We start from the raw sequence: 6,000 nt of genomic DNA on the forward strand, positions 1-6,000 counted from the left end.
ATGGGGAGCCAACAAACAGGGTTCAACGATCGGCCAGACAAGACAATCAAAGCTGGTCTCACCGCTGGAGAGGTGTTCATGAAGACAAATGTTGAATTGGAAAGTGCATGTGAAGCGAATACATCAAATGAAGAAACAAGCTTTGCTTTCTCCAATGAAACCGCTATGACTCACACTGTGTATCATGGGGCTCCTATTATAAGTAGAGGCGAGAAACCCCACCCCTATTCTCATCACCTTTTCATCTCTCTTCTTGGACAAGTCAAACTCATCCAGCCACATGTGACCTGTTCAACAGTCTATTATTATTATTATTATCCTCCTGCAAAAAAATAATGATGAACTAACAAGTGTTACCTCAAAAACAATGGTTAAAGAGTGTGTAAATGTATTGTTGGACTCTGTTACACAAGCTCTGACGTTATCTCCTATTTCCTCCAGTTGCTAAAATATAAATATGAATCACAAAAAATTAATGACACGAATTAAAGTTGCATCACTGCTTCATAAAGAAACAATATCAGCACATTTTGCGGAGCTGGAAGCCATTAAGCTGGCTCCAAACGTCAAGTAGAAACACTTTGTTATTACTTTGACGTGTGTACTGTACGAGGATGTCTCTGTTTCAGTCCCGAAACATCCTTTTTTTTTTTGCATTCAATTTCTCAGAGGAAGAAAAGCCACAACAATTCCCAGGCACTGTCGAGCTAATTAATGTACAGCTGCAGATATCATAAAATGCAATTAACGTCATTTTCCCGCCGAAGTGTGCCAAGAAAGAGCCACATCAGAAGCACAAATGAATTATGCTTAGCTCTCCCTCGCCTCCCCAACTATTGATCTCTCTCTCTCCCAGCCTGTGCTGGACTGCACAGCTGATGAAAAGCAGTTATGCAAGTCGAATGGCACTCAAGGGACGTTGCGAGGGAATCGGCAGCCAGATGCCCATTAGACACAGATCCAGCCGCCCAGACCATTGGATGGGACCCAGCATCCCAGAACTCTGCTTATTCTCAGCCGGTGTCTGAGCTACAGGTGGGAGAGAAACGACACACTTCCAATACAGAGAAGCACATTTAGTAGGTCGCCCTCTGAGGCTGCGTCCTCATTAAGCACACGTCATAGTTTAGACTGAAAGTCTTGGACCGCTCCCTGAAAACAATGGCAAAGCTCCATCGTCTGACTTGTTCATGTTAAAAAGAGAAATCACTCATAAATGCCTAACCAGGCAGATGTTTGCATTGACGCAAGCCAGAAACCCCCTCATCAAAGCCCTGATCTGAAAGTAAGTCGGAGGATTATACAACGCACCCCAAAAATCCGGTTTTAAAAAGTGCATGTGGCAGTGGTCCTCATCAAGTTCAGGTTAGACGTGTCATCTACGTACAGCGAATCGTGTCATGACAAAGTAAAGCAAAGGTTTCGGGAGAAATCCAGAGATGTTTTAGTCAATTATCATTGAACTAAATCTTCAGTCTTTCACGCAAGTGTACTTACCTCACCTCCCATTGAAGGGACGCACATCCATGCAGACGTACAGAAACAAGCACGAGAAATTAAAGCACTGAACACAAAAATCGTTATTTTCATTTACCCTCTAAGCCAAAACACAAGAGAAGGTTCAGGCTATCAAAACATTCATTCCTTTCAAGCATCGACACTTCTCGCCATATCTGAACACAATGCTAATTTGTGTCTGCAAGCAGTAGGGATGGGAGATAACTTATCGTACACAATCACGAAAACACAAGCTCCACATGACAATGCTGCATCTCACGATAAATTCGATAAACACGCGGCTCACTCGCTGCATTGGACCTGCATGCATGAACATGACGAGACTGTGACGGTGCGCCGCACTCTCCAGCTCTGCGGTGTTTGACAGCCGACACCTGCGTGGGACAGTTGTGGAGAGTGTGGTGAACTTTGGTTCACGATGGTAGTTTTAAACTTATTTTTAATACAGGGAACCTTTGATAATGACACTGGTCGACTCTGAGTCTCTAGGTCCGTGTTTATTTTATTAGATGGAGTGGTCCTCATAGGTTCTCTAATGCGGTCGTCTGCCCTGGTTCACATCAAAACATGCAACACATCTCCTGGTGCACTGGCGCCTTGGCTAAACACCATGGTGAAAATAGTTGGATATTGGACAGAATTATTGGCGGTATTGGCGGGCGCGTCCGCTTCCATTAGGGTTCACTGATCACGGACACACTCTCACAGGCAGCGCTAGTGCTACAACACGGCATCAGTTAGAGACCATCAACAAATTCTAAAGCTGTCAAAGTATTAGGGAAATCTTCAATAAGGCAATGAAAAACAACCATTCTACGCTACAGTAGCCTGGTTAGCAGTTTTAAGCTTGCTAACGTGACAGAAACGTTAAAGACGCAAACCGTAGCTAAGGAGAGTCAACCTCCAACTAAACCTACAAAGTTACCGTCGACTTTGCTGTTTGAAAAACTGTGAGGATCAAGTACCCATAACTTATACTGGGGTTATTTACTTTGCATTTATTGCACTTCATTGAGTAAAAAATTGACTGAAACACCTTTGGGGTTATCAATATTGAGTTTGCAATTTTAACATCAAGTCAACACATAAAGAATTAAATACCAATAAAACTCCATTTATGATGACAATGACATGACCATCTGCATTGATTTGACAAACATTTAAACACAAACTCAAATCGGTAAAAAGAAACCTTGACCTAAAGTAGATCAAGAATTTTAAAAGCAAAAAGACTTGGACGCCAGACCCACAGAAAACAGATGTAGCGACGACCCAGATGTGATGTTAGTTCCACCCAGAGCAAAATAACTAACTCCCTGGTGTATCAAAAGCTTTACAAAGTATTTCCTCGTCTTGAACAACAACTTTGGTTGGTAAATGTGTGAACCTGAGCTTTTTCGTCACAGTCAAACCAAAGAATGAACTCTTTAATGACTTTGAGTTTTGATTCAATCGCGTGTTACTTTTTACAATAAACAGCTCATTTCTGGCGTGGCTCAATAATCGAACGTGTGAACCATAGCGTTTTGAAAATGCCTTGCAGTGATGGAAAAGAACGTCTTGAGATTTGTTCCTTGCCCAAAGTTCCCCTCGGGTCAGATGTGGTTGGGATGATGTTTTTCTCAGTTTGGCTCTGAAATACCTGAACATATTACACAGAGCTGCACTGCACTGAGACTTTCTGTAAACACCTCCATCAGGTCAACAAGAAAGAAGAGCACACGGTTACAAGCTGGCAACAGAAATGTAAGAAATCCCACCCACATACATACATACATACATCCCCTCATCTGTTTCTGCTGCGCTCAAATAGGCTGCAGACTCCAGCGTGCTCCCTTTACACCGGAGACGATGAGGCTCATTTATTTCCTCACATGATGGATTCACTCTGGCCATTCCCTTGTTTTGGCTCATGAAGACATCTAATGTTCCAAGTCTAAAGAGTCTGCCAGCCCTGGCATTGTGATAGAAACACAGACTTTCCCTTGGATAGTGGGGTGGAATTCTCTTATGGTTATGGTCACTGATTAACCCCTGACGGATAAGCAACACCTCATTTAAGGTCAGAGGTGAATCAAACAGACACTGGTGGTCTCACCTGTGGGGTCAAAGGGTCGATGGCCAGCGTGACCAGCACCACCTGGACGGGTGGAGGAGACCCTTCACATTTTATTGACACCATTCATCAGGAGGGTTTAGAGCTTTACAGTCAAGATAAATGACCTTTCTTTAACATGGGAGAGTCAAACAAAGTCTGTGTGCTTTTGTGAGGGAGGTGCAACGTGGAGCTGCTAAGTGAGCGCCACATTAGTGCACAAAAAAACAAATGTGCGGTCTGAACTGGCCTCAAAGCAGTAGTTACATGAAAAAATAGCAACATAGCACCTTCAATTAACACTGCTGGGAACTTTCTTGATACTTGATGGGATTGGAGTTTTAACCAAAGACTGGTTCCAATTGAATTTTACGGCCCAAACTGCAACTCATGCAGCAGCATGTGTCAGGTGTTTATGGCTCTGAATTTTAAAAAGCTGGGGATCTTCAGTTTGTGCATCATGTACTCTTCTGAATCATTTATTCTCACAGTGGAGCTGAATAAATAGCAACTTCAGTCTCTTGGTGCCAAGATCAAAGATTATACTTTCATTCCTGTGGTTAAAATGTAATATTTCAATCCTTGTACAGCAATGTTTTCCTGAGAAATAATAATAATAATCATAATAAACAGATAAACAGTCAAGAAGTTTAAGTCCATAGAGTGGTGCTCCCTGGCAGAACATCCCAGCCACGCAGACTAAGAATGTCTTCGTGAGCCAGTGAGCCAACACCGGAGCGGTGTTACATCTCATAGCCCGCGTCCCGGCGGCTCGTGGCGGGTGTCCAGCGCTGCTGCGCTCGCTTCCCACCGAGACTTCCCGACGCCAGGAGGAGCGCGCGCACCCAAACCCACGCACCCACGCGGGCACACAGAAACATGCCCTCGCGCGCGCGCGCTCCTGAATGTACTACAAAATGATTCAACGCGCAACCACTCACCTAAAAGACGCCGTCACTTCTCCGGACACCAACTTTCCGCTGTTCTCGGACGAAGTGACGTCTTCCAGAAGTGACGGTAAAATCCAACCAGAGTGGCTCCACAACAACCGCAGACTAAGTGGAAATGGCTTCAGTCGGCGGCTTCAGCGACTGAATGTGTGGGTCGCGGTCGGAGACAGGCTGAGGTCCGTGGTCTCGGACTGGTTCTCCCTCACTGGGTCTGAGGTCCGGGACAGCGGGAGCTACCAGGTGCTCATTTACATAACTGCACCGGCTGTAGCCAATCAGCAGGCAGCAAGGTGCCTGAGTGACGAGTCGGTCGTCCACTCGGTGCAGTTGGTAGGCGGGATCTTTTCTGGCCACAACAGTAAGTTTGAAATATTGAAATAGATAGTGGCCTCTATTCTTCCCACAGTAAGTTTGAAATATATTTGTTACTACAGATAGATAGAAAGATAGTTGCCTTTATTCTTCCCACAGTAAGTTTGAAATATATTTGTTACTACAGATAGATAGAAAGATAGTTGCCTTTATTCTTCCCACAGTAAGTTTGAAATATTGTTTGTAACTGCAGATAGATAGATAACTGCTTTTATTCTTCCCACAGTAAGTTTGAAATATTGTTTGTAACTGCAGATAGATAGATAACTGCTTTTATTCTTCCCACAGTGAGTTTGAAATATTATTTGTAACTACAGATAGATAGATAGATAGGTAATTGTCTTTATTCGTCCCACAGTGTCAGAAAAAAATGAAACAAAACAAGCATGTACCACTAAATTAGCACTTTATTACTACTCTATTAGCATATTATGTTTCATTGCTGTTGCAGGTAAAAGGAAAGACGGACATAACTAATGTAGGTCCATGGATGCTGTGCTGACTACTCATCTGTTGAGGCCAACAGTTTCACTGTCACTTTTGTCAATTTTGACAAGTCACATTTGAAACAATGAGCGAGTCTCTGGACAGCTTTTTTTTCAGCCATCTGTATGTCCAAAAATGCGCAAATAAATGTCAATTCTTCATTTAATAGTGCAACAATTTATGCCTTATTTTACACAATTACACTTTCTTTAAACTGTTGTAAACATAAAAAATACCACTCCACCTTACCCACTTAACTGTCAGAAATGTAAATAACAGTTAAAGTAACTGTAATAATCCAATTTTATCTGAATAAAATACCTTGAGTTAACAATTTCAGCCTCGTGCCCGCCCACACCGCTCACCCAGTTAGTCCAGATGATGCACTCCTTTGATACTTCACTAAGATAAACTTGTAAACTCTTAATAATCTGTGTTGCCGTTCAGCATTCTGGTCAGACCCAGTTAATGTGATCCCTCCGCGTCCTGCCTTGGTGTTTACCTCCAGAGGAAACTTTATTACAGAGTGTGGCTGCTCTAACTGTATACCATTACTCCCCCGGGCGGCAATGACTCAGG

The 6,000-nt window shown here is 43.1% G+C and overlaps 1 protein-coding gene across 4 annotated transcripts in view; it reads right to left on the reverse strand.

Moving 5' to 3' along the window:
- ddr1 (discoidin domain receptor tyrosine kinase 1) overlaps positions 1–4,773 on the reverse strand; it is a 44,248-nt gene extending 39,475 nt beyond the window's left edge. For all 4 annotated transcript variants that reach the window (XM_053880949.1, XM_053880947.1, XM_053880950.1 and 1 more), the window contains exon 1: positions 4,555–4,773. The gene's annotated coding sequence lies outside the window, so the exon portion shown is untranslated. The remainder of the gene's footprint in view (positions 1–4,554) is intronic.
- Positions 4,774–6,000: the final 1,227 nt, after the last annotated feature.

The sequence above is a fragment of the Synchiropus splendidus genome, chromosome 12 (assembly GCF_027744825.2).
Source record: "Synchiropus splendidus isolate RoL2022-P1 chromosome 12, RoL_Sspl_1.0, whole genome shotgun sequence".
In the NCBI taxonomy this organism is placed as follows: Eukaryota; Metazoa; Chordata; class Actinopteri; order Syngnathiformes; family Callionymidae; genus Synchiropus; species Synchiropus splendidus.